The sequence below is a fragment of the Cupressus sempervirens genome, chromosome 8 (genome assembly GCF_028749045.1).
Source record: "Cupressus sempervirens isolate cs-2001-9-10 chromosome 8, ASM2874904v1, whole genome shotgun sequence".
Classification (NCBI taxonomy): domain Eukaryota; kingdom Viridiplantae; phylum Streptophyta; class Pinopsida; order Cupressales; family Cupressaceae; genus Cupressus; species Cupressus sempervirens.
In genome coordinates this window covers 448,721,836-448,747,852 of record NC_143125.1, presented here as the reverse complement: position 1 = coordinate 448,747,852, position 26,017 = coordinate 448,721,836, and the positions used below count along the sequence as shown (strand labels likewise).

The 26,017-nt window shown below is 35.4% G+C and overlaps 1 pseudogene; it reads left to right on the top strand.

The window, feature by feature from the left end:
• The window catches only part of LOC149543148 (L-type lectin-domain containing receptor kinase IV.4 pseudogene), a 34,225-nt pseudogene extending 9,570 nt beyond the window's left edge, over positions 1–24,655 (top strand).
• The last annotated feature ends 1,362 nt before the right edge of the window (positions 24,656–26,017 follow it).

Genomic DNA, 26,017 nt, shown 5'->3' with positions numbered 1-26,017 from the left:
AGAGCTAGATATCCATTAGAGTTAGTGCATACTGACCTAGTCGATCCTATGCAAGTTACTTCCATTGGGGGGAGTACTTATTTCATGACATTAATTGATGATTTCAGTCGTAGGACATGGGTGTATTTCTTAAAGAATAAATCTGAAGCATTTGAAAAATTTGTAGAATTTAAAGCCTAGGCTAAAAGAGAATGTGGACACTATATCAAGGTCCTTAGATCAGATAGAGGAGGGGAGTATACCTCTAATTCTTTTGTAAATTTTTGTAGGAAAATTGGAATAAAGAAAGAGCTCATAGCCAGCTATACATCATAGTAGAATGGAGTGGCTGAAAGAAAGAACAGGACCATTGTAGAAATGGCAAGGAGCATGATGAAAGAGAAAGGTCTCCCAACTAAATTTTGGGGAGAGGTTGTGGCAACAGTAGTTTACCTAATTAATAGGTGTCCTACAAAGGTAGTCCGTGATAGAATTCCAATGGAAGCATGGTCACGAAGAAGATGGACAGTTGAACACCTAAGAGTGTTTAGATGTGTTGCATATGCACATGTGCCTAAAGAGAAAAGGCAAAAATTTGATGATAAAGGTGTGAAGTGCATCTTCACAGGGTATAGCCCAGAATCAAAGGCATACAGATTGTATGACCCATTGAACAACAAGATGATGCTTTCAAGAGATGTGGAATTTCTTGAAAATTAGTCTTGGTATGGTTCAATTAATGAGTCACCAAGCACTTCTAGTAAAGTTCCAATTATGAGTGAAGAAGATGTTGATGAACAACAACAAAAAGGAGAAAGTAGAAGAAAAGGAAAGCAAGTTCAGACATTGTCGAGCTCCTCTAGGCATGATCGAGTGTCAGTGACGAGTACAAGTGAAGACCGAGCTAGTCGGTAATGCAGTAGCAATGAAGATTCTAATCCCACACTCTCCTCCCTGTTACCAAGAAAGACCAAGAGTCTTAGGGAGATATACCAAGATGAAAGGTATGAAGATTATGATGAGAGTGTTAATTTTGCATTATTTTCTCATAGTGATCCAATATATTTTGAGGAAGCTATTAAGGAGAAGAAATGGTGCAATGTCATGGATGAGGAAATAGATGCCATAGAAAGGAATGAGACATGGGAGCTAACTGAATTGCCTCCAAAGAAGCAAGTGATTGGAGTGAAATGGGTCTATAAGACCAAATGCAATGCTGAAGGAAAAATTGATAGGCATAAGGCAAGGCTGGTAGTCAAGGGCTACAAGCAGTAGTATGGGAGAGATTATGATGAGATCTATGCCCCAGTTGCAAGAATGGAAACCGTGCGTGTTGTCATAGCAATTGCAGCTCAGCACAAGTGGAAGGTATTTCAAATGGATGTGAAGTTTGTCTTCCTTAATGGTGTATTGAAAGAAGAAGTGTATGTGGAGAAGCCACCTAGTTATGAAGTTGTAGGTGAAGAACATAAAGTATATAGATTGAAGAGAGCTCTTTATGGGCTCAAGCAAGCTCCATGAGCATGGTATAGTAGGATTGACTCATATTTGATGAGCAATGGCTTTAGAAAAAGCAATGGTGAGCCCACTCTTTACATCAAGGTAGTAGATGGTAATGTATTGATTATTGTCTTGTATTTAGATGATTTAATTTTTATTGGTAATGATAAGGCTCTAATTAGTGAGTTTAAAGAGGCCATGAAAAGTGAATTTGAAATGTTAGACCTAGGTCTCTTGAAATACTTTCTAGGCATAGAAGTAAAACAAATGCATGATGGCATCTTCATCTCTCAAGAAAAGTATGTAGGGTAGATCTTGGAGAGATTTAAAATGTAGAATAGTAAGGCAGCCCCCACACCAATAGCAATAGGTCTAAAGTTGAGCAAGGAAGACTCTAGCAAGAGAGTGTATCTGACACTATACAAGAGTATGGTTGGAAGTCTAATGTATTTGACTGCAACTTGGCCAGACCTAATGCATGCAGTAAGTTTGATTTCTAGATTTATGGAAACACCAAGCGATTCCCATTGGCAAGTGGGAAAGAGGATCCTAAGATATGTGAAAGGTAACAAGGGATTTGGAATTTAATATACTGCAAATGATGATTTCAAGTTGGTAGGTTATACTGATAGTGATTGGGCTGGAAGTATAGATGATAGGAAGAGCACTTTCGGATACATGTTTCATATGGGATCGAGTGCAATTTCATGGGCATCCAAGAAGCAACCTATTGTTGCTCAATCTACAGAAGAGGCTGAATACATAGCAGCAAATGCAGCAGCATGTCAGGCTATTTGGCTAAGGAGGATCTTGACAAATTTGAACGAAAGGCAAGAGGATGGAACCACAATTTATTGTGACAACATCTCTTCAATTGCATTGTCCAAGAATCTAGTCTTCCATGGAAAAAGAAAGCATATAGAGATTAGATATCACTTCATCAGAGAGTTGGTGGAGAATGGAGATATCAAAATTGAATATTGCAAGTCTGAGCAGTAGCTAGCAAACATTTTTACTAAGCCATTAGGCATTGGATCTTTTGTGCACCTAAGACAAAGTCTTGGTGTAGTTGATTTGGATCAGCAGTGATCCTTGTTTGTGGGTCTCAAGACAAAGGGGGAGTGTTGGAATTTAACGTCAAGGGCCAGCTATTTGTCCTCAAGCCCCACACCCATCTACCTTGTTAGCACCATAGGAATCCATGGTTGGCAGGAATTTAATTTTGGTAGGTGAGATTTTTTAATTTGAAAATGAGAGGGAAAAACATTTTAGGTCAGAAGACAAAAGGAATGTTTCTACATTCATTTTTTTATCAAGTGCAAATCAAGCAGATCAGAGAGAAGTTGCAAAGCTAAGCAAAGAACGAAGAGGAAGGAAGTTTGTGCCTACAAGTGCACATGTCTCCTCTGTTCATTCTGTGAGTTTGTTGTTATTTGGTTTTGTCCTATTGAAGTAGTGATTAATCCAGGCACCATTGTATGTAGCCATTAGATTTGCAATTTTAAAGTTTATTAAAGTTTGAAGTATTATTAGTTTAGGGTTATTTTAGGGTTTTTCTAGTTGAAGCCGAATGCTCCCAGATTTTGTAATAGTTTAGTGAAAGATTGAATAGAAAAAAAGCAAGCATACTTGAATCTATTGATCATCCCTTGTATGTTGCATTTGAGAAGTTTGGTTGAAAGCTTAAAGCTTTGACTCTCTGGTTTTAATGGTGAATGCATTCACGTTGGAATTTTCTAAGTTATATACTTTAGTTGGAGTCGTGCTCACTCAGTATCTATAGTTGCTGAGCATTTCCTTTGTGAGCCATGCATACTCGACATTTGCTGCCGAGCTCCTCTTTGTGCCAAGTTCACTCGACACCTGTTGCCTATCACTCAGCACCATCAAGTGTCGAGCAAGTGCTGAGTAAATCTGGCACTCGGCACCTTCTTGTGCTGAGCAACCTGCCACTTGGCACCATCAGTGTTGAGTAAAACTGGCACTCGGCACCTTCATGTGCCGAGCAACTTTTATGTGTCTAGCAAATTTTTTAGGGTTAGGGTTGTAGTTTTAAGTTTAAATTTTTACATTAATATTTCTCATAGATGGGAAGGATTCTTGGCCTCGCATTCTTCATCGACCTTGCCCCTGTAGAAATGGCCCATACAAGCTTTACCTTTAATCAGTTTAGTGTCTCAACCCTTGACTTATTCAAAAATGCTTCAATCCTTTCAAATGTCATCGTCCTCACCAATCAATCAAAGTTCCAGTTCGGTCGAGCTATATACCGTCTACCTGTGCGGATAAAAAATACAACATTTTGGTCATTCAGCACCACATTTGTCTTCAGCATGGTACCTTATTCCTTAGATCATTCAAGAAGCGTGCATGGATTGGATTTTATCTTGGTCTCTCACAAGTCCCCCCTTGGGGTTTTACCAACCCCGTTGCTTAATCTTTCTAGCAATGGCCAGATCTACAATCATCTGTTTGCTGTTGAGTTTGACACATGCAAGGACGAGGAATTCCAAGACACCAACAATAATCATGTGGGTGTTGATATCAATGAGCTCACTTCTAAGGTGTCCAAGCCTGCGGGTTATTGGTCTAACAAAAGTGAGTTCCATGATTTGGATCTCAATAGTGGGCAGAACATTCAAGCTTGGATTGATTATGATCACCTTCAAAGGGAGCTCAATGTAACCATTGTACAAGCTGATTTGCTTAGGCCAGAAAGGCCGCTTATTTATCTGAAAAATTTTAGTTTGTTTGCCATTATTGAAGAAGAAATGTATGTTGGGTTCTCTGCGGCTATAAGAACATGTGTTGAGGATCATTATATCCTTTCTTGGAGCTTCAGTACAAATGGAGTAGCTTATCACTGACACAACTCATCTTCCTTCCTTCCTTCCACAACAAAGCTTAAATATTAGACAAATAGCTATTTTTAGTGTGATTGTTACAGTTCTAATCTTGGTACTGTTGGTAGGTTCTCTACTGTGGTTGAAGAGAAGAAAGCACAGGAATTTTGTTGCAACTAGATGGGAGGCTTGGTATTGGCCTCACAGATACAGCTATGGAGACTTGTATCTTGCCACAAAAGGATTCAGAGACGACCATTTCTTGGGTTGTGGATGATTCGGTCATGTTTACAAAGGTGTTCTTCTAGGTAGTGGGCTCAAAGTTGCAGTGAAATCTATCTATAAATAAGGAATAGAGGAGTTTATATTAGAAATTTCCAGTTTGGGTCGTTTGAAGCACCGAAACCTTGTGCAGATGCGAGGCTACTGCAAGCAAAAAAGGGATCTATTCATAGTTTATGATTACATGCCCAATGGAAGTCTGGGTAGCCTAATCTTCAAGAATCCAAATAGTGTGTTGGGATGGACGCAACGGTTGAAGATTTTGAAGGATGTGGCAGATGGATTGTTGTATCTTCACAAAGAATGGGAGAAAATGGTAGTGCACAGGGACATGAAATCCAACAATATTTTACTTGATTCAGAGCTCAATGGAAAGTTGGGGGATTTTGGGCTTGCTTGATTGTATGAGCAGAATGAAAAGCCACACACAAGCTGCATAGTTAGAATGCCAGGATACATCGCCCCATAAATCGTAAACATGGGGAAAGCGAGTAGCAGCATGGATGTGTCCAGTTTTGGCATCGTGATGTTGAAGGTTTTTTGTGAGAGATGGGCTATTGATGTCACCTGAATTACCTCGGTGGATTGGGTGCGAGCTTTGTATGCAAATGAGAGGTTGATGGGTGTAGCTGACCCCTTGCTTGGTGGTTCTTATGATGAGGTTGAGATGGAGCATGTTCTAAAATTAGCAGTTGTATGTTGTGATCCTCATCCACTTGCAAGGCCTGGAATGAGGCAGCCAAATGACCTCACCTTTTAGCCTTCATGTTCTCCAAAGTCTAAGTGGGGCATAAGAGGAAATTAAATTAATCTCTTATAAAGACATTAAATAAATTAAAAATTTAAAGGTGACTTTATATTTAATTAATTTAATTAATTATTGTATTACAATGGAGAAGCTTCTAGAGTGTATTAATTATTGGAAAGGCGGAAGCCTTTAGTAATTTAATTTCTAGAAGCACATTTAATTATTGTATTGTAAGGGAGGAGTTTCTAGAGAGTGCATTAATTATTGGAAGGGGGAAGATTCTAGCACTTGCAATTAATTAATGTTTTAGTTCCTTCTATAAGGGTGAAGGAAAAATAAATAGGGGTGAGCATTGAATTTTTGTAAAGGACATTTGATAAGAATTTGGATCACATATCTTTCTTGGCAATAGGGGACGTTCATCTTCTCTTGTAACATTCTAGACATCATTCCCTTGGGGTTTGGCTTTTGGAATACATTACTTGTACTTGATTTCATCATTTTGAGAATTAATATAATTTCAGCATCATTTCCATCTTCAATTTTGGTTCAGTTTTGGGCATTCTAGGGTGCCCATTACAATTGTATCAGAGCTATAAGTCTTGTCATCTTGCGAAGATCTTCAGCATCTATGTTTTAGCACGTGACAAGGGCTTTATAATTTTTGCAATACTAGAGCAAGAAAAAGTAGGAGTTTAGACTTGCAAAATGAACAAGGTAGTTCATCTGTGCAGAGGGACATACAATCCAGTCATACAGACATAGAGGAGATATTCTTTAAACAAGACAGTAGTATGGGTGACCGAGATGGTAGGAATATCGGTCTAGATCAAGAAAATGTAATGTTCAAGTTACTAGGTACATTGAAGGAGGGGCAACGGATGGAATAAGAGCAAAATAGGTGAATGGATATGATGCAACAGGAGCAGAATAGGATGCAATAGGAGCATAATAGGCAAATGGATATAATGTTGCAGTTAATGGCTAGATAGATGGGCATCAATATTAATCTAGGTGATGCCAACAATGGAAACAACAATAATAGGGCCAATGATAATGGAGGTCGAGACAACATTAGTGATGGACATGAAAACAATGGAAATGAGGTTGATAACTTTGGACATGTTGCACGCTCAACTCAAACAACTAGCTTGAGACTCTTCTACCCACCTTCCCACCTCGAGATCCAGTTCAGCCAATTAATGAACCGCAAATTGCAGAGTTATAGGATCAGTTTAGGAGGGATTGGGAGGCTAGTGGATCGAAGTTTCAGGAAAACATTTCTCTTAGAGATTACTTGGACTTGAGGATGAGACACATGCCTAGATCAGGAGGACAAAGTCAAAACCTTGAGCTGAGAAAGAAAGTTGGGAAACTTTCTTTACCTTATTATGATGTTATAGGGAAGATGACCACACGAGCTTGGGTGCAGAAGATAGATACATACTTGAAGCTGAATCCTATGCCTTAAGAGGAAGCTATAAAGTATGTCGCTATTCACTTGGATGGACCGGCACATGAGTGGTAGCACCATGGCATGGTAGCCTTGGGACATAATCAAATCACATCTTATGAGGAGTTCACTGAGAAGCTCATAGAGAGATTTGATACTAGGGATCCCAAATTATAGTTTAAAGAGTTGGCACAACTCAAGCAGTGGAGATCAGTTGAGACATATATCAGTGAGTTTCAAAGGTTAGCTATGTTGGTCACTGATATTTCAGAGAGGAAGTTAGTAGTGTTGTTTATGGATGGACTCTCAGAACCCTTACGAGGTTGGGTCAAGGGGCATGACCCAGCTACGTTGTAGGAGGCCACTAAAAAGGCTTGTGACTTAGCACCTTCTTCATTTAGGAGAAAATTTTAGCACAAGGATTCCTATATGAAAAAGGACAAGCAAAAGGATAAAAAACCTTTTCACAAGGATGCTCAGCCCAAAAGAGATAAGTTGGATAATGACACCTTGAATGATTTAAGAAAGAAGAAGTTATGTTTTCATTGTAGGGAGTCTTGGGATCTATCTCATAAATGTCCTCTCAAGGCTAAGGGAAATCAAATGGAGTATTTCTCAGCAGAAGAATCATAGTCAAAGAGGGAGGATCAACACTTTGATTCAAATGAGGATAACACCACAGAGGAGAGCAACATTCCTAAGGATGAGAAGTCATTAGCATGATTAACTGGGGCTTAGAAGGAAATCACATTTAAGGTCAGAGGTACTATACAAGGGCAAAAAGTGATCTCACTCATTGACATTAGGCTACACATAATTTTATAGACACACAATTGGTAGCTAAGAGAGGTCTACAGACTAAAGAGCATGTTGGATTTAGAGTTATGGTAGCTAATGGTGACAAACTATTATGCTCTTAAAAGATATCTAATATTCACATTAGGTTTGGAGATGTTTATGAATTAGAAGATGAGTTCTATGTAGTAGACATGCGAGACTATGATGTCATCCTTGGCATGGTATGGATGGCCTCACTAGTAGAGTTCACACTTAACCTAGAAAAATTGGAGATGAAGTTTCAGCATGAGGGAAGAACTGTTGTACTTAGAGGACTTTTAGATGGGAGTTGCAGAGTAGTTTCCCTGAGGAGAATATAGAGACTTTTTCAGCATAATAAGATAGAGTGGGCACCAGAATGTTTTACTATGCTAACTTCACAAGAGCCATAGGTGAAGAGTCATCCACCAGATATCTAGGAGATACTTGATAGGCACACTAAGGTATTTGGTGAGATTCCACATGGGGTTCCTCCTAACAGGGGGACAAAGCATGTTATTGAGCTTAAGGAGGGAGCCAAACTAGTCATGATTACTCCCTATCATCATCCTAAGAAACATAAGGATGAGATAGAAAAGGCAATTAAGGAGTTGTTGGAAATAGGGCATATCAGGCCTATTAAGAGCCCCTTTGCTTTAGTAGTACTTTTGGTAAAGAAGAAGGATGGGATGATGCGCACATGCATTGATTATAGGACATTAAACAAGAAAATCATTAAGAATAGATATCCCATCCCATGAATAGATGAGCTGATTGATGAGTTACATGGTGCATTTTTTTTACAAAGATTGATCTACAGTCAAGGTTTTTGGAAATAGAGATGTAGTAACTGAGAGGGGAGGGGTGAATCAGTTACCACAAAAATAAATCCACAGATCCTAAGATGTCTTAAAATATAGTAGCTACTGATACTTGGTAACCACACAAATGAATGCTAAAACTTGATAGATGTTCTGTTAACTTATTGAGCATTTAAAGTGATTAACATCCATGCATAAAGAAATAAAATGAACACAAGAGACACCATATTTAACGTGGAAACCCAATTTGGGAAAAAACACCAAGTAACTAGTTACCAATTTTCACTCTTCTGAAGTGAGCCCTGTTAGAAGCCAACCCTATTAAAGGTTACAAAACACACTGTTAGGTGTGACCCTGTTAGAGGATTTAATCACCCTGTTAGAATTGCCTCGTCAGAGGTCTTTAAAATAATTCAACTAAATTGTCACTTTGTTAGAGGATTTACAAAATGGCTGTCAAACCAACTCTGTTAAGAGGTTTTGAATCAGTGTTACAATGATTCGAAAGAAACAATGAAGTGATATGAAATATATGCAACTTATCTTTGCTGAATACAGCTCTCTATTCTGCTTCACTAGATCCTCACTGATCAAATACAACTTTGTAGCTCCATAAGAATATCTAATCTTTCTTCAACATTCACTCATATATTCAATATTTTCTCATTCCATATCCATACATTTACACTCTTATTCATCCACACTCTTACATCTTATGAATTCACATCTTGACTTTTCATATATACCTTATAGATTGTCACGTCAGCTCAATTACAAGTTACAACAACTGAAAAACATTAAATCAGTTGGCTGCATAAAATAATTAAACTTAATTCTTTAGAACAATAAAATTCTTCACTGCCCAACCTAGCTCGATGACCACTGCTATAGAATGGTTTCCCTGGTGTTAACCAAGTTAAGCTTGGTAAACACTACAAACCTTGCAACTTCCTTTGGAGACCAAGTTAACTCAGTAAACACTGACCTTCCTTCGCTTACCGAGTGAGCTCGATAAAAGCTAACCTTCCTTCGCTTATCGAGTGAGCTCGATAAAAGCTAACCTTCCTTTGCTTACCGAGTGAGCTCGATAAATGCTAACTTTCTCTTTGATGACCAAGTGAACTTGGTAAAAATTGGCTTTCCCTTTGTTAACCTTGGGAGCTCGGTTAACATTAACTTTCTGCTACAAGATCCTTTGATGCCCGAGTGAGCTCGGTAAGAGCTAACTTACTGTGTAATGTTCAGGAATGTTTACTAGACACTGTAAATTACTTTGCTGACTGTCTGAGCTTAGTAGACTTTGTCTGATGGCTGATATGACATTTGTGTAACATCAAAGATAATACACATTTAACAATTGTATCCAACAATCTCCCTCTTTGGCATTGATGGCAACACAACATGTCATAGCAAAAATAAAATTTGAAAACAAGTCTTTCTCTTATATGGAAACACAACATGTCAATATAACAATTCTCCCTCTAAGATAGAAAACTCTCCCTCTTACAGTAATCTCTCTCTATGAAGGAATTACATATCAAACTCTTTATATTTTGAACAAATTTCAGAGAGATATGATAGTAAAACTCTCCCTCTTTGACAACACATGCCAAAGACAACTCAACTCAAATGAATTTTAGTGTACCTTTAGTACTGATTCATATGTAATATTTTCTAGTTATGCTGCATCAACTGATAGATCTTCAATTTGGTATGAGTTGATGCATCACTAAAACTTTATTTTAGTGAACTTTAGATAGGGGAGTGACCCCTAACTTACCTCTTAGATATAAGAATGCATCCTTAGGTAATGGTTTTGTAAATATGTCAGCAATTTTTTCCTTTGTATGAACATATTCCAATCTAATCTCCTTATTTTGTACCAATTCTCTGACAAAATGATATTTTATTTCAATGTGCTTGGTTTTGGAATACATCATTGGATTCTTAGATATGTTAATTGCACTTGTATTATCACAGAACATAACAACTGGTTCTTTGATTTCCATCTTCATGCCTTCCAACAACTATTTAAACCAAACAATATTAGAACAGTTTACTGCTGCAACAACATACTCTGCCTCTGTTGTAGATTGAGATGTACAATTTTGCTTTTTGCTTGTCCAAGAAACCAACCTCTTTCCAAGAAAGAATGCACCTCCACTTGTACTTTTTCTATCATCAAGGTTTCCTGCCCAATCAGCATCAGTAAACACTTTCAAATCCAAATTTCCTCCAAACTTATACCATAAACCATACTCTTCAGTTCCTTTCAAATATCTTATTATTCTTTTGATTGTCATCATGTCATTTTCTCTTGGTTTTGCTGAAAATCTTGCTACAATACCAACTGCAAGGGCAATATCTGGCCTAGTATGAACTACATACTACAACTTTCCAATCATAGATCTATACAATGTTTGATCTACTTCTTTTGATTCATCTTCCTTGCTAAGTTTTAATCTGGTACACATAGGAGTCCCAACTAGTTTACAATCTTCCATTCCAAACTTTTTCAATATCTCTTTGATGTATTTTGATTGAGTAATGTAGATACCATTTTTATTCTGTTGAATTTGAAGACCAAAAAAGAATTTGATCTCACCAAACATAGACATTTCAAATTCCTTGTTCATTTATTCTGAGAATTCTTTGCACAGATCATCATTCCCTATGAAAACAGTATCATCTACAAATATTTCTACCAAGACAATCTTATTATCTGGTCCTTCCTTAATATACAAGCTACTGTTATCATTAGTTCTTTGAAAACCAATCTGAATAAGATAGTTGTGCAATCTTTCATACCATGCTCTAGGGGCTTGTTTCAGACCATACAATGCCTTGTGTAATTTGCAGACCATGTTCTTCTTATCTGGATCAACAAAACCTTTAGGTTGTTCAATGTAAACCTCTTCATCTAGTATACCATTGAGGAATGTTGACTTGACATACATCTGATAAACTTTGAATCTTTTGTGAGTAGCATATGCTAGTAAGGTTGTAACTACTTCCAATCTTGCAATAGGAGCAAAAGTTTCTCCATAGTCTATTCCTTCTTCTTGAGCATATCCTTTGCATACTAGTCTAGCTTTGTTTCTTGATACCTTACCATCTTCATCCAACTTGTTTCTGAATACCCACCTGGTTCCAATCACATTTTTATCTTTAGGCCTGGGTACAAGAGTCCATGTCTTGTTTTTCTCTATTTTCTCTATCTCTTCATTCATAGCTTCAATCCAACTATAATTTTCCAATGCATCTTTGACATTTCTAAGTTCAAAATCAGCAAGTAAACGAGTACCTTTCAACTTATTTCTTGTCATGGTTCCTTCAGATTTATCTCCAATGATCTGATCTGCTGAATGATGTCTCCTAACATACTTATCTAATACAAGTTCCTTGCCTTTTGAATGGATTTCATTATTATCTTCTTGCATTTCAACTTCAAGTTCTGTCTATTCTGGCTCAGTAGATACTTGCTCGGTAGAAACTTGGTCTATAGACATTGAATTTAACTTGGTTTGCTGTGGCTGGGTTTGAACTTCCTATAACTCAATTACAAATTACTCGAGAGTAGAAGTTTCCTGATTCTCTCATGTAACTGGTACTGTAATAGGTTCACTGAAGACAAACCTTTTATAATCTTCTGGTTCCCTTTTGCTTTCTTCTTCAGTCCTTTCCACAAACTCATCAACTTTCACATGTGCACTTTCTATGACTTTGTGAGTAGACAAGTTCAAACATCTATATGCCTTACTTTTGCATGAGTATCTAAAGAATATACCTTCATCACCTTTCACATCAAATTTTCCTTTTCTAGATTCTTTCAAAATGTAACATTTACTTCCAAATATTTTAAGGTAACTTATATTAGGTTTATAGCCATACCATAACTCATAGGGGGTTTTGAATGAGTCTTTCTTTAGCTGTACTCGATTCAAGGTATAAAATGCAATGTTGATAGCTTCCTTCTAGTATTTGATAGCAATGCTCTTTTCAATCATTAAAGTTCTTGCACAATCCATGATGAATCTGTTTCTTCTTTCAACTATTCCATTTTGTTGGGGTGTTTAAGGGGCCGATACCTGTCTTTTGATTCCTCTTTCAATGCAAAAGTTATTAAACTCATGTGAAATAAATTCTCCACCTCTATCTAACCTCAAGCATTTTAATCTTTTCCCTGTTTCCTTTTCTACTCTGGCCAAATACCATCTAAACTTTTCAAATGCTTCTGATTTGTTTCTTAGATACATGACTGTCATCATTCTTGAGTAATCATCAACAAAAAGAATGAAATTTTTTTCTCTAGTATAGCTTTCAATTCCAATGGGTCTACATAAATCAGTATGCACAATTTCTAATATATCTTCAGACTGATAGTTTTTATTTTTAAAACTAGTCTTTCCCATCTTTCCAATCTAAAATTTTTTGCATAGACCGACCTCAAGTTTTTTTATGTTAGGAATGCCTCTTACTTTTTTGAATTTTTTTATTTTTATCAAATTATCAAAATTTACATGACACAACCTTTTATGCCATAACCAACTTTCTTCTACTTCAGCAATGAAACATGAACATTCACCTAGTTCAAGATAGAACAAGTTACCTTTAGTTTGAGTACCTGATCCAATCAGATTTCCTTTGCCATCCAACAATCTTGCTTTACCATGCATGAATTCTACTTTGAATCCATTATTGAGTAGTTGTGCCACACTTAACAAATTATGCTTTAGTCCTTCTACCCAATAGGCATTATCACATATAAGTTCCTGGGTTAGAGAGATTCTTCCTCTTCCTTTTATACAAAAAGGTTCATCATTACCAAATCTTATACTACCACCATCGTAGTCTTCAAAGTATTCAAACTTATTTTTGTCACCAGTCATGTGATGAGAACAACCACTATCTATGATCCATGTATCATTTTTTTTCATATGAGAAATGAGTGTGATTTCCTCATCATTATCAGATTCATCTTTCACAGCAATGTAAACAATTTCATCTTCTTCTTCATCATTAGAATCATTAGAATCTTTAGCCATAAAATATATTTTCTTACCTTTATCCTTGAATGATTTGAAATCTTTCTTGCCATTCCATTTGTGATCTTTCTTTTCATCTTTATTCCGCTTGTTTGGACACCTAGAAGCAATATGACCAACTTCTTCACATGAAAAATAGATTAGGGGTACTTTACCTTTGTATTTTCCTTTTCCACTAGAATATTTCTTTGCTAGAAGGGCTTCAATTACTTCAAGATCACTATCTGAACTTTGGTCTGATTCATCTTCACTTTTTGACTGAGATTCTTTTTTCTTTTTTCCTTTCTTCTTGAGTGAAAGTTTTCCTTCAAATGTTGATTCAATGTTCTTGGAAGCTGGAACATAGTTATCAAAGTTGTCCAGTTCAAATGTAGTAAATCTTCCAACTATAGCCTCTAGATTTATCTTGTGATTTGCTTCACATCTTCTTTCTTGAATTGCAGAAACTTTGATTGCATAAATGTGAAGTAGAGTTCTAAAAACTTTACTTATAACTGTCTCTTCACTGATATCTCCTCCAGAAGCTTTGATTGCACTAACACATGCTTTAACTCTTTCAACATATTTTGCAATGTTTTCATCCTCTCTCATCCTCATTTGATCAAATTGTCCTCTCAGACTTTTTGCTTTGGCTCTTCTAACATTATCATCTCCTTCATAGATATCTTTTAGCTTTACCCACATTTCAAAGGTAGATTTGTAATCCTTGATATCATCGAATTCTTCATAACTCAGAGCAGATGCTATATCTATCATCATAATATTGTGAGTCTTATTTTCAGCAATATCATTAACAGATAGTGTACCAGCTGGTTTTGCATATTTTTCATCAAGGTATTTTAGTCCTGTGTCTCCAATAGAAACTAGATGAAGTCTCATCAACCCTTTCCATGTTGAGAAGTTATTCCGGTTAAGCCTTGGAATTTCCCTCTTGTAAGACATTCTAATCTTTAGCTTAGATCCTTGAAATCTTTTTTGCAAGCACCAAAAGCTTTGATACCAATTGTTGGAAATAGAGATGGAGTAACTGAGAGGGGAGGGGTGAATCAGTTACCACAAAAATAAATCCAGAAATCCTAAGATGTCTTAAAATATAGTTGCTACTAATACTTGGTAACCACACAAATGAATGCTAAAACTTGATAGATGTTCTCTTAACTTATTGAGCATTTAAAGTGATTAACATGCATGCATAAAGAAATAACATGAACACAAGAGACGCCAGATTTAACGTTAAAACCCAATTCGGGAAAAACCACCAAGTAACTAGTTACCAATTTTCACTCTTTTGAAGTGAGCCATGTTAGGAGCCAACCCTGTTAAAGGTTACAAAACACACTGTTAGGTGTGACCCTATTAGGGGATTTAATCACCTTGTTAGAAGTGGCCTTGTCAAACATCTTTAAAATAATTCAACTAAATTGTCACCTTATTAGAGGATTTACAAATGGTTGTCAAACCAACTCTGTTAAGAGGTTTTGAATTAGTGTTACAATGATTAGAAAGAAACAATGAAGTGATCTGAAATATATGGAACTTATCTTTGCTGAATACAAATCTCTATTCTGCTTCACTAGATCCTCACTGATCGAATACAACTTTGCAGCTCCATAAGCATATCTAATCCTTCTTCAACATTCGCTCATATATTCAATATTTTCTTATTCCATATCCATACATTTGCACTCTTATTCATCCACACTCTTACATCTTATGAATTCACATCTTGAACTTTCATATATACCTTACAGATTATCACGTCGGCTCAATTACAAGTTACAACAACTGAAAACATTAAATCAGTCAGCTACATAAAACAATTAAACTTAATTCTTTAGAACAATAAAATTCTTCGCTCCCCGACCCAGCTTGGTGACCACTGCTCCAGAATGGTTTCTCCAGTGTTAACCAAGTGAAGCTCGGTAAACACTGCAAACCTTGCAACTTCCTTCGAAGATCGAGTTAACTTAGTAAACACTAACCTTCCTTCACTTACCAAGTGAGCTTGGTAAAAGCTAACCTTCCTTCGCTTACCGAGTGAGCTCGATAAAAGCTAACCTTCCTTCGCTTTTCGAGTGAGCTCAGTAAAAGCTAACTTTCTCTTCGATGACCGAGTGAACTCGGTAGGCATTAAACTTGGTAAACATTGGATTTCCCTTTGTTAACCTTGGGAGCTCAGTTAACATTAACTTTCTACTACAAGATGCTTTGATGCCCAAGTGATCTCGGTAAGAGCTAACTTACTATGTAATGTTTAGGAACGTTTAGTAGACACTGTAAATTGCTTTGCTAACCATCTGAGCTTGGTAGACTCTATCTGATGGCTGATATGACATTTGTGTAACATCAAAGACAATACACAATTAACAATTGTATCCAACAAGGGTATCATCAGATCAGGATGAGGGAGGAGGACATTTAGAAGATAGCTTTTTAGTGTCACTCTGGCCACTTCGAGTTTTTGGTTATGCCATTTGGGCTAACCAATGCCCCTACTACATTCTAGAGTTGCATGAATTAGGTATTAAAGGAGCAGCTTAGGAGATTTGTCTTGATTTTCTTTGATGACATTTTAGTCTTTAGCAAGACTTGGGAGGAGCATTTACAACATCTTGAGATGGTGTTGTCCACTTTGGAGAAAGAGTCATTGTATGCCAAGGAATCTAAGTGTGAGTTTGGGATGACTGAGCTATTATACCTTGGGCATATCATCAGCACAGATAGAGTTTAGGTAGATCTTGACAAGATTAGGGCTATCGTTGATTGGCCTACTCCTATGAATCTTACATAGCTTAAGGGATTCCTTGGGCTCTATGAATTTTACAGGAGATTTTTTAAAAGATTTTCACAGATCGCTACACCCTTGATAGACCTTACTAGGAAAGAGGCCTTCACATGGAAAAAGGTAGCTTAGAAAAGCTTTGATCATTTCAACAAGGTGATGTCATCATGTCCAATACTAGCTCTACCAAATTTCACAAAGCCATTTGAGCTTCATTATGATGTGTCAGGAGATGGGATTGGGGCAGTCTTGATGCAGGAGAAGCATCCCATTATTTTTGAGAGAAGGAAGCTCCATGGAGTGGAGAGGAGCTATTCCATCTATGATTGGGAGATGTTGGCTATAATGCATGCATTGGCTAAGTTTCAGTCCTACCTAGTTGGGGGAAAGTTTGTTATCAAAATCGATCACTACAGCATCTAATACTTCATGAGCCAACATGATTTGAATGATAGAAAACAAAAGTGGATTACGAATTTATAGGCCTATGAATTTTACATTGAGTTTTTCAAAGGTAAGAAGAATGTGGTGGCAGATGCTTTATCTAGAAGACCTCATATATGTGCTCTAGCTGAGATTACAGGAGATTGGAGAAATAAGATCATAGAAGAGTATGTGAGGGACACTTGGGCTTCTGGAGTAATTGTAGGCACCATACATGATGATCATTATGTAGTGATGGATAGATTGATAAAGTTTTAGGGTCTAACATATTTGATTCTTTCATCATAGTTTAGGGAGGTTATACTGAAGGCATTTCACGATGCACCTATAGCTGGACAGCTAGGGGTCTTTAAGACCTACAGGCAGATTCGTGAGTAGTTTACATGGGAAGGGCTCAAGGATGATGTTTAGAAGCATGTCAAGGAGTGTGCAATTTACCAACAGAATAAGGGAGAGCACACATATCCTGCAAGGTTGTTATAGACTTTGCCCATTTCAAATAGGAAATGGGAAAGTATTTCTATGGACTTCATCACTCAAGAAAAGCAAAGTAGAGAAGTTGAAGCCTAGGTTTTATGGTCCCTGTAGAGTGATTCACAAGGTGGGCAAGGTTGCTTATGATATTGAGCTTCCAAAGGTTAGTTGGATACATAATGTGTTTCATGTGTCAAGGCTTAAGAAAGCCATCAATCAGAGAGTTGTGCCTTCAACAGAATTACCACCATTAAATGATTAGGGAAAGCTTGTATTAATTCCTAAGGCTATTCTGGATACTAGAGAAAGGACTCTGTGAAGCAGGTTGATTAAAGAATATTTAGTCAAATGGAGATATCTGCCAGAGGAAGATGTTACTTGGGAGAGTGAGCAGGTGCTACAGCACAGCTGACTGAGATTGCTTGAGGACAAGCATTTTCAAGGAGGGTGGACTGTAATGACCCCATCTTTTAGCCTTCACATTCTCCAAAGTCTAAGTGGAGCATAAGAGGAAATTAAATTAATTTCTTATAAAGCCATTAAATAAATTAAAAATTAAAAGGTGAATTTATATTTAATTAATTTAATTAATTATTGTATTACAAGGGAGAAGCTTCTAGAGTGTATTGATTATTGGAAAGGTGGAAACCTCTAGTAATTTAATTTTTTAGAAGCACATTTAATTATTGTATTGCAAGGGAGGAGTTTCTAGGGAGTGCTTTAATATTGGAAGGGGGAAGCTTCTAGCACTTGCAATTAATTAATGTTTTAGTTCCTTCTAGAAGGGTGAAGGAAAAAGATAAATAGGGGTGAGAGTCCCATTGTTGAGCATTAGATTTTTGTGAAGGACATTTGATAAGAATTTGGATGTGTGAATCACATATCTTTCTTGGCAATAGGGGACATTCATCCTTTCTTGTAACATTCTAGACATCATTCCCTTGGGGTTTGGCCTTTGGAATACATTGCTTGTACTTGATTTCATCATTTTGGGAATTAATATAATTTTAGCATCAGTTCCATCTATTTTGTAGTGCACCTTATAGGGATCTTACTTGCTATATTTGAGAACCACTTGCTAGATTTGAAGGTTCTAGGGAGAAATATAATAGGGATATACTTGCTAATTTTAGCATGATAAAGAAATATGTTAAATGAGATGCAAAAGTGCAAGATGAAAGTAAGATCTAAGATAATATGGATGAAAGATTACTATGTCATCCTAAGTAAGCTAGATTCTCTATGCTAAATGCTATAAAACAAACTAACAAGATAAGCTAGATGATAATACAAGAGCTAAATAAGTCAAATGAAAAAGTAACAACACATCAATAGCATAAACAAGATCTAAATATGAAAGGGGGTTTGAAAATGAGGATAAGGTCTCCTATAAAAAATTAGAAATGAGAAGATAATAAAGATTAATAGGAAAAATCATTAGCGATGACAAAGATTAAATATTGGATGATCCATGTGCTCGTGTCTTAAGAGGTAAAATAAAAGGCCAAGATAAAGAGCCAAAATAGTTGGTAGTTGAGTTAAAGAGGAAAAATGCCTTTTTGAAAAGTCAAAAGATTCTACTAATTGGCAAGTGTATCTTTAACTGGTCAGGTTTTCATTTGATAAATACTTTTAAAAAGTCTCTTTTCATGTGTACTAGTGTAGGTGTACCAAGAGTTTGGGAACCCTACTTTATTTTTGGCTTGTACCATCCCTAGCTAGATCATGGAGGTAATAAGGACTCCAAGAGGGTTCAAAGGGTGTGTTAGAGTAGTTTGTATGTTAAAGTTTGTGTTTGGGGCAAAGAGTTGCCAATAGGTGACCAGAAATTGCCAAGGTTGGCCTATTTGGGCACAATGAGTCAATTGATCCCACAATGTTTTTTTTATCTCTAAGCCTAAGTTGCATATTAGTGTTTAACACCTAGTCATCTCCAAGGTAGCATTGGATGATCATCATTGTGATCAAGCCATGCAGAGAAGGCCGAGCTATGAAAGTACTTGTATATTTGTTAAGACATGTTGAGCAAGTAAAAGGTTGTTAACCACCACAATTGAGATTGCAAAAGCATAGAAGCTAAGTGATTCAATTGAGACCAAGCATTCAGAACATCAGTTATTGCCAAGTGAACAAAATATGTTGAGGCTAAGTTACAACATGAATGTTAGTTATGACTGAGCGTCAGAAAGTGTTGAGTAAACAAGTATTGATATATGAGTTTGTAATTTCAAAAACACTTATGCAAATCATTCTAGTTGACCTCTACATGGCATTTAATGGCCAAAGAGATAATTAAGGAGGAAATTGTGCATTTTTTCATATGGTATTAATCCTTAGGTAAGCAGATTAACCAATCAAAAAATTAGAATGGAAAATGTCAAAAGGAAATGAAATATGGATCATTGATCCTAATCTAGAACCTTCAAGGATTTTCTATTTATGAAGGGTTCTGACCAAGGATCAAGGAGAGAGAGATTGTGAATCATATACATAAGCATATATGTGAAGCAAAGTGAAGGAGCAAACAAGCTAAGTACAAAGCAAAGGAGTTCAGATAGTGCAACCAGAGTAGTGAAAGACATAATAGATATATTAGATAAGGAGATCAGATTTTGAAGAAAGGAGATTTGTAATCAGTTTTTAGAGAAAATTGAAGGGCCAGGTACTAAATTAGTTTTAACAAATTGATTCAAGGAAGATCTCTTAACAAAGTGGTTCTAATAGACCTATTCCAAATCTCCTAACAAAGTCCTTCCTTCATTATAAGTGTAAAATCCTTTCACAGGGTAAGATTTAATAGTCTTAACAAATTTTAACAGAGCAGACCCCTCATAGGGTAGATCATTTGTTACGATCAAAATTATAACCCTAACAGGTTAACTTTATTGTTGCAACAGTGAAGATTTGTGGGTTTCATCCCCACCCTATTCTTACCTTCATATTGAAGTGTTTCTCGGTAACCAAAATCATTGTGTTACATGTTTATGATTTTCATGGATATTATGCTTCGATAGATTTGATTTCAGCATTACATGTTTATGCTTATATGGTATAATATTTTAGATATGAGATGGATTAGGTATGAATTGTTTATCAATGATAAAGTATAAAAGATCCTGATTCAGCCTCCCCCTTCTTAGTATCTTGTTTCCCATTAAAGATTTCCAAAAAATGCTTGAAAGGTGTGTCAATAGATAAGTCTCTTGAGAATAATGTCTCTCAGCATTTTTTAGTTTAATGCATTAAAGATATGTAATTTAGTAGCATCTACAACTAATGTAACCAAACTACAACCAATCATTCACTATTAGCAACCATTAAACTAAATATTATCAAAGATGAAATTAATTATTCTATATTCTGCTTCCACTATTCTTATATTACAAGAAAAATTATGCCTATTTAATTACAAGACAATTTTATTCTAATTTAGCAACCAAATATCCTTATGAATGCATGCATGATAAAGAGAAATAAGTTAAATGAGATAAAAGAGTGCAAGATGCAATTAAGTTCTAATAACATGGATGAAAGATTACTATGCCATTCTGATTAAGATAGATTCTCTATGCTAAATTCTATAAAGGAAATAACAAGCTAAGCTAGATGATAATGCTAGAGAAAAATAAATCAAATAAAAAAGTAACAACACAACAATAGCATAAACAAGATCTAGATATGCAAGGGGGTTTGAAAATGATAGGGTCTCTTTTTTTAAAATAAAATAGAAATGAGGTTACAATAAAGATTAAGAGGTAAGATAATGAGAAATGGTGAAGATTAAATCTTGGATGATCCATGTCCTCATGTCTTTAGAGGCAAAAGAAAAAGCTATATTAAGATAAAGAGGTGACATAGTTAGTAGTTGAGTAAAAGAGGGAAAATGCCTTTTTTAAAAGTCAAAATATTCCACTTATTAGAAAGTGTGCCTTTAAGTGGTGAGGTTTTCTTTTTATATATATTTTTAAAAAGTGTCTTTTTATGTGCATTAGTGTAAGAGCACCTAGGGTTTTACATAAAAACCTGTTGTATTTTTGGCTTGTAGTGACCCTATCTAGTTGGTGAAGGTAATAAGGACTCCAAGAGGGTCCAAAGGGTGTTTTAGAGTAGTTTGTGTGTTAAAGTGTGTGTTTGGGGCAAATAGTTTCCAATAGGTTACAAGAAATTTCCAAGGTTAGCCTACTTGGGAATAATTAGTCAATTGACCCCACAGTGCTTGTAAGGGGGTGGAAATGAGCTTAGAGGTTTCTAATAAGGATTAAGAGGTCATTCTACATCAATTAGGCATGACAGAGTGTTGATAAGGAAACAAATGAAAAAGTTTCAAAATTTTCATAGAAGATGAGTGTGAATGACTCTATTAGGGTTTCTTATAACAAGGAGGAGGTGGAAGCTAAGGATGGTGATGGTGACCTAGATGGATTGTTGATTTGGGGAACTAGTTTCTATTGACAATGTCGTTATGTAGGATTTTGGCTTTTCTCTTTGTTTTGGAAGCATAGTCTAGTTTTTATGGAGAACAAGGGTGGCCTATTGCAGTTGTTGGTTGGGAGCTTCTCTTCCCCTTTTCTTTGTGGGTGCAGTTCATGCCCTTATTTGGGTGCCTTGGATTGGTTGTGGAAGATCTTTGGTGGTGTTTTCTAAAAGGTTATGTTTTCTAGGTTGTGTTTTTCTTCTCCCTACCTCTTTCCATGTTGGGGTTTTTCCTTCTGTGTGTCTTTAGCCAATGAGGATTCTTGGGGTCTGATCTAGTGGTGGGTTTTTTCCTTTCTCTTTCTATATTTTTCTCTTTTTATAGTGTTGGTGTGTGGGGTTTTCTTTGGTCTTTCTACCCATTTTGAGGTGGGGTTTTCTATTCATTTCTTAGTGGGGATTGAACTCTTGTTTTCTCTTTTTCATCTTCACCACTTCTTGTTGAGGTAGAAGCCCCATTGAGGTGGAGGCTTAACTTTATGAGGTGGCTTTTTGCTTGTGAGAATTTTTTTTGTAGGTGATCCTCTTCTTCTTCTCTTAGTGTGTTTGGAGGTTGTACTAGGGTTCTTTGCTTCTAGGCTATTCTATTTTAGCTTTGTTCATTTCCTCACTTTGTTTGTGTGGGTTTTGGTTTGTTGGGGTTCAATTTTTCTTCTTGGTGGCAGTTTGGATGCTTATTCTGCTTAGTGATGATGTTGGTGTAGCATTATTTTCTTTGTCTTCTCCTAATACTTTTGCTTTTCATGGCTTTTATATTTGCTTTGTTTCTGGCTTAATAATTCTTTCTTCTCCTTGGATTCTGGTGAGGTCTTCATAGTTCCTTTTTCTTTTGTGTTATGCCTTTCTAAGCTAGAGTTTTGGGACCCTGTGGTGGTTATTTTCCATCCATCTTGACACTATTGTTTCTTCCCCTACTAGGTGTGAGGGTGTTGTTGCTATTTTTTTTTGTCTTTTCTAGTAATTCTACCCTCTCACACTTTGTATGGTTAGTCCTATGGCTATCTCATATCTTGTAGCGGCCTTCTCTCCCTAAGATTTTATTTTTAGGTTTGAATTGGTTCTTTCTTCTTCCAAAGATCTTGCTTCATTTTGGTTGGTATTTATTGGTTTGTTTACTCATTTTGGTTATGGCTCCATTCAAAAGTCTTTTTAGTTCACTTATCATGAATTTCTTCCCATATCATTTCAACTCGATGTTAATTTATGATCTTTATTATTATTTTTTGTATGGGTTTGGGTCCTATCTCACTTTATCTAATCAAAACATTGCAACTTTGAAATGTTGTCATGACAACATTTGAGAAAGATATGAAATACCACTAAAATATAGTTATAAGTTAGTTCCAATAGTTGGAACAAAATGTAATGGTTTATATAAGACCATCCAAAACCTTGGAAAGGGGTTGGTTGATGTTTTAGTTCATTTTAAATAGCAAACTAATTTGATTTCTTGTCTAATCTATTACAATATGCATTGCAATTGAAGCAACCAATATAGGATTGATTGAAGCTTCATTTTTGTTGTTGGATTTAGTCAGAAAAGTTTATTTTCTTACTTTGTGCTCTTTGGTAGGAGTATTTAAATAGGCTTGTACAATCTATTAAAAATCAAACCTCTATTGCTAGTTTACTTGTCTAGCCAAGGTTTGGACCAAAATAATGGCATTTTCTTGAAATCCCATAGTGGGATCATCACAGCCTTATGGGACATGAAAGTGTCACCACTATATAATGTACCATATCAAGTTGGAGGTTGGAAAAGATGGTTTTCTATTTTTAATGTCTTTCCCTATGTGAGCCTTATGATAGCCCTAAAATTTGTGAGACAATAACATTCAATGTTTAAGTGAAGGGATCGATTGGCAGAATTGTTCAATTATCATGGAGTGTTGCTAGTAGCCTAAGGAACCCTTGTGGTGAGTGGTAAGAATTGTTCCATACCTTACTTAGTAGGATAAAATTGAGAAAAGTGTTGTACCTTGTGTGATAAGAGTGTAGCAATGATTGAAACACTTTGTGCATTCTAACAACATTTATTTTTTGTAAACATAGGGAAAGCGAGTAGCAACACAAACATGTATAGCTTTGGTGTCATGATTTTGGAGGTCTCTTAGGGCCCGTTTGGTTGCTGGATTAGGACTAGAATAGGAAGAGAAAATTAGAATATGTTTTATATTTGTTGTTTGGTACACTGAATTAGAATTGAGAATAGAAAGATATTCCAATTTTGCCCCTAAAATGAGCATATGTCTATGCCAAAAATAGTTGGAACTAGAATAAGCCATTCCTATTCCCAATATGATTTTTTATAATTTTTAAAATAAAAATAAAAAATTAAATTTTTTTAATTTTTAATTTTTTTGAATTTTTTATTTGAATTTTTTTTTCAACATTTTTTTAATATTTTTTGTTTATTATATCTATTTGTTTAAAAAAATGAAAATAAATTAATCATTTTACCATTATTGAAAAAATTAACCAAAATTTATTAAATTAAAAACAAAAAAATTAAGGGAAATATTTTTTAAAATACAAAACTTAACCTTATTCCTATTCCATTTTTGTACAACCAAACAATGGATTAACATATTCGAAATTGAATTCCAAGTGAACCAAATAGGATTGGAATTTGCCCTTTTCTATTCCCATTCCCTATTTCCATTCCCATTCCATTTCTCTATTCTAATTTTTAATTCCTATGCCAACAACCAAATGGGCCCTTATGGAAGATGGGCTATTGATGCCACAAAAATTGTACTGATTGATTGGATGTGAGCTCAATATGCAAATGAGAGGTTGATGGATGCATCCGACCTCTTGCTTGGTGGTGATTACAATGAGGATGAGATGGAGCGTGTGTTGAAATTGGCAGTTGAATGTTGTGAATCTCTTCCATGGGAAAGGTTTGGAATGATTTGGAATGAGGCAACTGGTTCAAATACTTGAGGTCCACCATTCTTTCCACCCTTTCTTTCGCTTCCCTTTTGAAACATAGAATCGGTTATGTTTGACTCACAGTAGGTTTCATTGTCTTGTGTCACTTCTTCAGCCCTATAAATTTCTTTGAAATTTCTTTCAATAATTTTTTAGTGTCTTTCAATTTTCTTCTCTTCACACATAAATGCTAAAATACAAAGTAGGTTATTTTCTTCAATTTTCTTCTATTCACACTTAAATGCTAATATACAAAGTAAGTTATTTTCTTCAATTTTCTTCTATACACACTTAAATGTTAAAATACAAAGTAGGTTATTTTCTTCTACCAAAAGTTATGGGAGAGGTTTTTTTCTCATTTATTTTTGGGAGATAATAAATCTACACTACAACTTTATTTGTCATTTCATTTTTCCAAAAATTGTGTGAACTATAACGATCCATAGGAAAATATATATGATTATGTGTATGGAAAATTGGTTTTTATATTTAAGATGATAGGTATTTTTATTGTAGGAATTACAATGATGGAAAAATTATCTCACCTAGGAAATTTTTTAGCATATCATTTTAAAAATTTCAGCATTTTATCAAAAATATTATTTCCTTTTGAAAATAACTAACTAATTTTTATTGCTTCATTTAATTCATAGATGGGGAACACAAAGTGTAATAATAGTTTGAAAGGCCCATCTTAAATTCCATCAATATGGAGCATAAAAATGTTTAAAATAAGCAGCTAAATTTACAAAATTAATTTAACTAATTTATTGTACCATTAAATTTAGAAACAATGAGTGGGGAACATGGAGTATAATTATGATTGAAATGATCCAACTTAAATTTTATCAATGTGAACCATAAAAGTGCTTGAAAATATGTATCCAAACTTACACAATTATTTTAGAAAGAGTGGTTAACAACTATTGTAGACTCATATGATTACCATTATTAGGTGTACTACACTACGCTGACCATAGTTTGACCGTTGAAATTTATAATTTATTATTTTGGCAGATCCAAGATTTTGGTCATCATGGTACATTAAAAATGGGATAAAGATCACAACTTTTGGATATGGAACATTAAAAAAAGGGATAAGTATTGTAATTTCAGTAAATAGCATAGTCATTTCCATCATTTGCATAGACACATCCTTCATATGAGTGGGAAGCATGGAGTGTAATAATCGTTGGAAATGTTCATCTTAAATTCAACCAATGTGGAGCATAAAAATGCTTAAAATATGCAAATAAAACTACAAAATTAATTTTAGTAATTCATTACAACATTAAACAATATAAGTGAGGAACATGGAGTGTAATAATGGTTGAAAAATTTCCAACTTAAATTTCATCAATGTAAAGCACAAAAATGCTTGAAAATATGCGTCTAAACTAGAAAATTAATTTTAAAAGAGTGG